We start from the raw sequence: 8,110 nt of genomic DNA, 5'->3' as shown, positions 1-8,110 counted from the left end.
AGGCCTGATCAACGCTTTGACCAGCGGAGCCTTCGGCGACCACCAAGAACACGATGGTGTCAATGTGGCGCCACCGGGTGATAACGGAGACAACCATGAAGCAACCATCCAGGAAGACGCAGCAGGCGTAGTGCGATGCGTAGAAGCTAATGTTCGTGCCCGCTTTGAGGCTTCGGCAGAAGAGCGAAGAAAGGCGCATGTTGAAGAAGAGTGGGATGACCTGGGTAACTTCGGAGAATATGAAGACGAAGATGAGACAGAAGAGGAAAGAACAGCCAGGCTAGAAGCCGAAGAATTGGAGAGGCAGATTGCGCAGAAAAAGCGCATGCTAGATATCTTGGCAGCAAGTCGGAAGGCCACGGAATATCACCGATGAGCAGAAGAAGCCAGAAGAACGCTGGAGAAAATGCAAGAAGAGATTGACATGCTGCATCGCGCAGATGAAACGACTCACCACATGACTCCGTCAGAAGTCATAACACGACCGGCGCAGGACCTTCGGCGACGGTTGTGCATGGGTGATCCAGAGTCACCGCTCAGCAGAACCAGCTGTGGCCTTCGGGCTTCAAGATGCCTAGCTGTGGCCTTCGGGCATTCGAATCCGCTAGAGGAGACGACACGACACTGGTGAAGGCCTTTGTATTGGCCGTCAAATGGATAGCAAGGTCATGGTACTCCGCGTTGCCTCCAGGATCCATTTATTTATGGGAGCAACTGCGCAATGCCCTATATAGCAATTTCCAAGGACATCGAGCGGACAAGGTTACCGCCAGCGACCTCTTCGCACTGAAGCAACAGCCAACGGAGACATTGCAGAGTTATATGTGTCGCTTTGTACACATTTGCTGCCAAGCGAAAGGATTGAGCAAAGACACCATCTTTGATGCGGCTATACAGGGCATCAAAGGAGGGCTTCTGGCAGGAAAGCTTATACGAAAAGGTCAGGGAGTGTACAAGAGCTCCTCAATAAGATGGAAGAGTACGCAAGGTCCGAGTTAGATCACCTTCGGAGGAAGAATGAGATGGCAGCTTCAAAAGCGCTAAAGACAAATGTATCAACCAGAGAAGCAAGCACTGGACACTCCAGAGATAGATCGAAGCATGTCAGAAAAGCTGAAGCATTCGAGTACACATCGAAGCAAAAAGAAGTCAACCAGATAGACTCCGGACCAGTCGAGGTCGCCCAGGTGATAAGCGAAGTGCAAGGTGGGGTTACTCGAGGAGGCCGGAGTGTCAGAGGCTGAGGCCGAGGTGGACGGGCTCCGCAGGACCCGGTCACATTCTACTGTGAGTTACATGGCAAAGGTGCTGGTCATAGGACTAAACAGTGCCCACAGGTCATGGCCATGAAAGAAAGCTTAGCAAAGCAATCATTCGATCATGCAAGAATCATGCATCACGCCACATAGTTCAGGCATGGCGAAGCATGGGAAAACAATCAGACCCGCAACCCAAGCACAACGTTCGCTAACCAGTGGCGACCAATGGTTGCGTTGGCATAACAATATATTCATGTAACTTCGGCCCAGCCAGACCAGACGGCTGGCCAGTTGGCTTTCCAAGGAGAGCTACCTCCGCCTCCACCAAGACCAGCGATCGAAGCCCCCCGGAGACCAGCAGATCGGTGAGCACAGTAAACTGTGGATACAATGTTGTGTTGGCAATCTCTGGAGGATCTAATCAGGAAACAGAATCGAAGAGGCAGCGAAAAGAATATGTGAGAAGGGTTAACCATGGTTGTGTAGGGCCAACTTATGTTCATTCAAGATGGTCCAATGTGCCCATTACCTTCTCACAGGAGGACATGAGGGTTCTAGATTACCCACACACGGATACCTTCATGGTTATGGTAAACATTTCAGGAAATGAAGTGCATAGAATTCTGATAGATGGCGGAAGCTCGGCAGATATCATCTTTGCCGATGCTTTCGACATGATGGATTTACAGCGAAGTGACCTTCACCAAGCTAGATCTCCACTACTAGGCTTCGGGGGAAAGACAATCAATGCTTTGGGGAAGATAGCAATCCCGGTGTCATTTGGCGAATGGTTGAACTTTCGAACGGAGGACATCACCTTCGATGTGGTCGATATCAACTATCCCTATAATGCAATATTCGGACGAGGAGTCCTGAATACATTCAGAGCAATACCACACCATGCATATCTGTGTATGAAGATGCCTGGTCCCAAAGGTGTCATAACGGTGCTCGGAGATCAACAGGTGGCCCGTAGGATTGAAGTGGGAAATACTCCAGGCCGGCGAAATGTCCACGTAGTGGATGGACCTTCGATGGATCATGGAGAGTGCGAAGAGCAACCGAAGGTACATAAAATGGCGAAGGCAGGACCAGAAGGGCAGACCAAGAAAGTGCCGCTGTGTCCAGACAGGCCAGACAAAAAAGTCATCATCGGGGCAGAAATCACAGAAGAAGATCAGCGAAGATTGATAATGTTCCTTCGCAACAACGAAGATATATTCGCCTAGTCTCCGAAGGATTTGCAAGGAGTCAGCAGAGAAATCATTCAACACACTTTAAATATAGACCCAAATGCAAAACCAAAGAAGCAAAAGCTTCGGAAGGCTTCAAAAGAGAGGGAAGAAGCAACTAAGGCTAAAGTCAAGAAGTTGCTTGACGCTGGCGTGGTGCGCGAAGTACTGCATTCGGAGTGGCTGGCAAACCCGGTGCTAGTCAAGAAAAGCAATAGCAAGTGGAGAATGTGTGTAGATCTCACAGACCTAAACAGAGCTTGTCCGAAGGATGACTTCCCACTGCCACGAATTGATCAGCTGGTAGATTCTGCTGCTGGCTGTGTGATGTTGAGTTTTCTGGATGCGTACTCTGAGTACCACCAGGTTTGGATGGTGAAGGAGGACGAGGAAAAAACAAGTTTCAGAACCTCCTTCGATATATATTTCTTTGTAAGGATGGCCTTTGGCCTTCGAAATGTTGGCGCCACCTTCGCTAGGTTGGTGCAAACAGTGCTGAATTCACAACTAGGGCAAAATGTCTTGGCATATGTTGACGACATAGTGGTCAAAAGTGTCAAAAAGGACCACCACCTTGAAGACCTTTGGGAAAATTTCAAAAACCTGCGAAGTGTAGGCCTAAAGCTGAACCCCGAAAAATGTGCGTTTGGGGTGTATTCTAGAGGGTTGCTGGGCTTCTTAGTCTCGAAAAGGGGCATCGAGGTGGAACCCCAAAAAATGCAGGCAATAATTGACATGAGACCTCTGTAGAGCAGGAAACAAGTGCAGCGCCTGGCAGACAGGTTGGCAGCGCTAAACCGATTCATCGCAAAATCAGCCGAGCGAAGCCTACCTTTCTTCAAAACGCTAAAAGGCTCTGACCCTTTCAAATGGGGTGTGGAGCAGCAGGAAGCCTTCGATGAGTTGAAGAAATATCTAACAAAGCTCACGGCCCTGTCCAGCCCCGATCTCGAGGCTGAGTTGTTGCTATACATAGCAGCATCCCCTTTGGTAGTAAGTTCTGTACTTGTGCAAGAAAGACAAGAAAATAACAAGTTACAACAATTTCTGGTATATTACATGTCGGAGGCTTTGGCGGGCTCGAAGAGGTTCTACACCGAAATGGAAAAGGTGGCCTATGCAGTAGTAATGGCATCGCGTAAGCTTCGCCATTACTTTACGGCTCACAAGATTACAGTGCCCACCTCCCTACCCCTTCGCAACATGTTTGAAAATCGTGAAACTACAGGGAGGATTGCAAAATGGGCTGCAGGGATCACACCATTCATGATAGTTTTTATTGCAAGAACAGCGATGAAGTCTCAGGCATTAGTGGAGTTTGTGGCAGATTGGACGCCGCAGGCCGAAGCTCCAGAAGAAGTACCGTTAGATCCGGTCTGGATCGCATATTGTAACAGAGCCTAGGGGGCTTCGGGCGCGGGTGTGGCGGTAGTACTATCTTCACCTTCGGGAGTGAAGTTGAAATACGACGCCAGGCTCGAGTTTCGATCGACAAATAACATCGCAGAATACGAAGTAGTCCTCCATTACCTTCGCAAGGCACGAGCTTTGGGCTCCCGAAGGGTAATTGTAAAGACAGACTCTAAAGTAATAGCAAGCCAAATTGACAAGACATTTCAGACAAAAGAACCAGAGCTTGTTAAATACATGGCAGCGGTTTGAAGCATGGAAAAGCACTTCCTGGGATTCACAGTCAAGACTATATCAAGATATGAAAACTTCAAGGCCGATGACCTCACAAAGGCCACGGCACAAAATCTGCCAATACCACAAGATGTGTTCTATCAGAAGTTGAAGGTGCAAGCTGTAGAGGTCCCTTCGCAAAAGGCACGCTCATTCGCTATAATTGAGAGCGAAGATTGGTGCTCTCCCATAATGGCTTATCTTCGCGGCTATTATGAGCCTGAAGATAATGTCAAGGCGAAGCGCATGGCCCAGAGAGCCAGGAACTACAAAATTGTGGGGGACGACTTGTACAAGATGGGAGTCTATGCACCTATGCTGCGATGTATATCCCAGGTAGAAGGGCAAAACTTGCTAAGAGAAATACATGGAGGATTGTGTGGCTCGCACGTAGGCACTCGAGTCTTCGTTGGAAAAGCATTCAGGCAAGGATTTTTTTGGCTAAAGGCGGTCAACGATGCAGAGTATATAGTCCGAAGTTGTACGCAGTGCCAGTACTTGGCGAAGGGATCAAAAAAGCCTTCGACAAAGACACAGCTCATACCACCAATCTGACTGTTAATGCGGTGGGGAATTGACATTGTCGGCCAGTTACCAGCCGCCCCGAGAAACTTGCGTTACGCTGTCGTCGCAGTAGAGTACTTCTCCAAGTGGGTGGAGGCAATGTCGCTGGTGAATATAACGTCAAGAAATATCCAAAAATTCTTGTGGCAGAACATCATTTAACACTTCGGAGTCCCACGCGAAGTGACCGTTGATAACGGCACACAATTTGATAGTGAAGGGTTCAGGCAATTCTACGAAGACCTGGGAATCAAAGTCCAGTTCGCGTATGTGTATCACCCACAGTCAAATGGAGCCATGGAAAGGGCAAACGACATCGGTTTTGCTGGTGTCGCAAGACGTCTGCATAGCCTGCCAAAAGGAAAGTGGATGGAAGAGTTGCCGAAGGTCTTATGGTCTACAAGAACAACGGTAACAAGACCGACTGGGTTCACACCATTTCTCCTGCTCTTCGGCGAAGAGGCAATGACTCCAGTGGAGTGTAAAAATAGATCATTTCGAGTCACAAATGAATCAGCACAAAGCGAAGAATTGACATCAAAAGATGCGCTGGAGGAAATGAGAATACAGGCCGCCGAAAACTTGACCAAATACCAGGAGGAGACTAGAAGGTGGAGAGACAAGAAAGTGTCCCCAAAAGACTTCGTCCTTGGGGGATTTGGTACTACAATGACTCAACAATGCTTCAGCCATGGGAAAACTGCAAAGCAAGTGGGACGGCCCCTTTTTGGTGAAGAGGTCGTTAAGGCCCGGTTCTTACCACTTGGCTACTGTAGAGGGTGAAGAGCTCCCGCATACTTGGAATGCGGACAACCTTCGCAAGTTCTATGTGTAGTAACCGAGGAAGTCTTCGCATCAATGGGCGAAGCACACAAACCAATGCAACATTTATGTAATTTTGTTTTCCTTTCATGTAATCAAAACAGTGTACATGCGTTGTACTCTTTTCCTCACGGGGGGAACCCTTCGTTAGGGAGTGAGATTTTTAACGTGGTAGCGACCTTTGTAAACATTAATATATATGGAAATACCCCCAAGAAAGCGTGTACTTTTGTTGAGTATGCATAATTCATCGTTGAAGTGTTGCAGGCCTTCGAAACAAGGAAGCACACCAATCAACGAGAAGTGCGCCAATTACCCGCCATAAAACTCAAGGTGCGAAGTGTCAAAGAAAGACACCTACCCTTCAACCTCGGACGGGCATAAACCCACGGAGAAAATTCGATCATGGGTTGCTTCAAAGTTGTCCGCATTTTAAAGAATTTCTTTCTACGGCATCCTCGCCTCTATGGCATTTTAATTACGATCGAGTTATGAATGTCTGTAATCCTTAAAAAAAAGCCGAAGTGCTGCTCGACCTAAGAGAAGGTGGCTCACCTCTCCACTAAGTCGGGGGCTAAGAGTGCCTGCCCCCGCACCGAAGGAGAAACAAACCTTCAGAAGAAAAAAAAGTCGAAGTGTTGCTCGACCTAAGAGAAGGAGGTGCACCTCTCAGCTAAGTTGGGGGCTAAGGGTGCCTGCCCCCGCACCGAAGGAGAAACAAACCTTCAGAAGAAAAAAAAAGCCGAAGTGTTGCTCGACCTAAGAGAAGGCGGCGCAATTCTCGGCTAAGTCGGGGGCTAAGAGTGCCTACCCCCGTACCGAAGGAGAAACAAACCTTTGGAAGAAAAATAGCAATTACAACGCGAAACCAAGTTATGCACTACCGGGCCATTAAGAACAAAGTCCCCACTGCCGAAGGAACCTACGGCTTCAAAGTCGGGGGGGGGGGGGCGGGGGGGGGGGGGGGGGATGGTGTTTTCTGAATGATGCTTAGCGTACGTTGCTGCCGAAGGTCCCTACGGCTTCAAAGTCAGGGGGTGGCATTTTCCGAATGATGCTTCGCTTGCATTGCTGCCAAAGGTCCCTATGACTTTAAAGTCGGGGGGGGGGGGGGGGGGGCGTTGTCAAGATCACACTTCGCGCGCGATGCTGCCAAAGATCCAACTCGATAAGCACAAGTATAATAACAAAACATAGTAATCGTCTCAACATCCTTTATTCCGCAAAATCATCAACATCAGGATCAACAAAATCCTTATACCATCGGCTAAAGCCAAATTGAAAGGCTATGCCTTGACTGACATGAAAAGGCAATGTTGGATCCAATGGGGATCCAACGTAAGAAGATGAAGTGGTGGACGAAGATACATGCGGAGTGCTCCCGCCTTCGGTATGTCGCAGTATTTGCGTAGAAGGCCCCCGGCAGTAACAAAATTGAAACTGGCGAGGCAGTAGCCCATTGTTATCGTCTTCCGGCTCAGGCTTTGGGTCGACGAGAATATGCGGAGGCTCAATGTCTCCGTGCGCAATCCGACGGGACTCACACTCAGCCCTACGGGTATCTAAAACCGAAGGGCTAAAAGACTTTCAAAACGCTTTGGATCTGGCATTCATCACGTCATAAACCCTACACTTCGCCCTCCAATACCTCTCGAAATCGATAGCTAGGTGGCGGCGGTGGAAGGAGTCCCAGCAAGACCAAGACAAGAAAAAATTGTCCCGCATCATAGTGATGGGAACAGCGTCTTCGGCTACCTACGCAGTGTCCGAGGGGAGGACCTGCGCAGGGAGCGAAGATAGTCAAAACATTTAACAACAAACAAAAATTGTATATATTACAGAATGCCTCAGTCGATAACAAAATGTTCAAAACCCAACACGATGCTTCGCGCTTTTTCATCACACCTTCCCGGGTTCTTCGACCGCCGCGGTTGTCACCTTAGCCGAAGGGTCCTCCTTCGCCTTCGCCTGCAGTAAAAAGGTTCAATGAATGCGCAGACGGCGAAAATCCTGACCCTCTAAAAAAAATATAAAACACATACTCGCTGGTGATTGATTTTCGCTTCCCGGAGGGTGAGCTCACGGCCATGTTTACACCAATAATTAGTTGTGAATGACCGCGCAGTGGCCTTCGATGCCCTCGACATGGCCGAAGTCAACATATCCGTTGGGTAGCAGAAGGTGTGTTTTTGAAGTGTAATGTGATGGTCATAGCCGGTCATTTCAATTGACTGCACTAAACTCCAGGCTGAGACCATGGCGCAGAAGTCATTGTACAACTGGGTCACAGGCAAAAGGCTTCCGCTGGTTTCGCTGATCCATCCTATAAGTTCACCCAGCCCAACAATATCAAGCGTTGGAGGCAGGGCCGAAGCACCGATCCCGTCAAAGGCATTGGTAATGGCTTTGCAGGCTGCAACGGCCTTCGGCTCCAGCTCTCCAAGCACAGTGAGGGCATCATCAGATAGCGCCTTCGCCTTGCCCAGCTCTTCGTGCAACCGCTGCGTTTTAGCTGTTTTAGCGGTGCAGAGGGCTTACTGCTCCGAAACT

The sequence above is a fragment of the Phragmites australis genome, chromosome 7 (assembly GCF_958298935.1).
Source record: "Phragmites australis chromosome 7, lpPhrAust1.1, whole genome shotgun sequence".
Classification (NCBI taxonomy): domain Eukaryota; kingdom Viridiplantae; phylum Streptophyta; class Magnoliopsida; order Poales; family Poaceae; genus Phragmites; species Phragmites australis.
The sequence above is the reverse complement of the archived record's forward strand: the minus strand, read 5'-3'. Positions refer to the sequence as shown.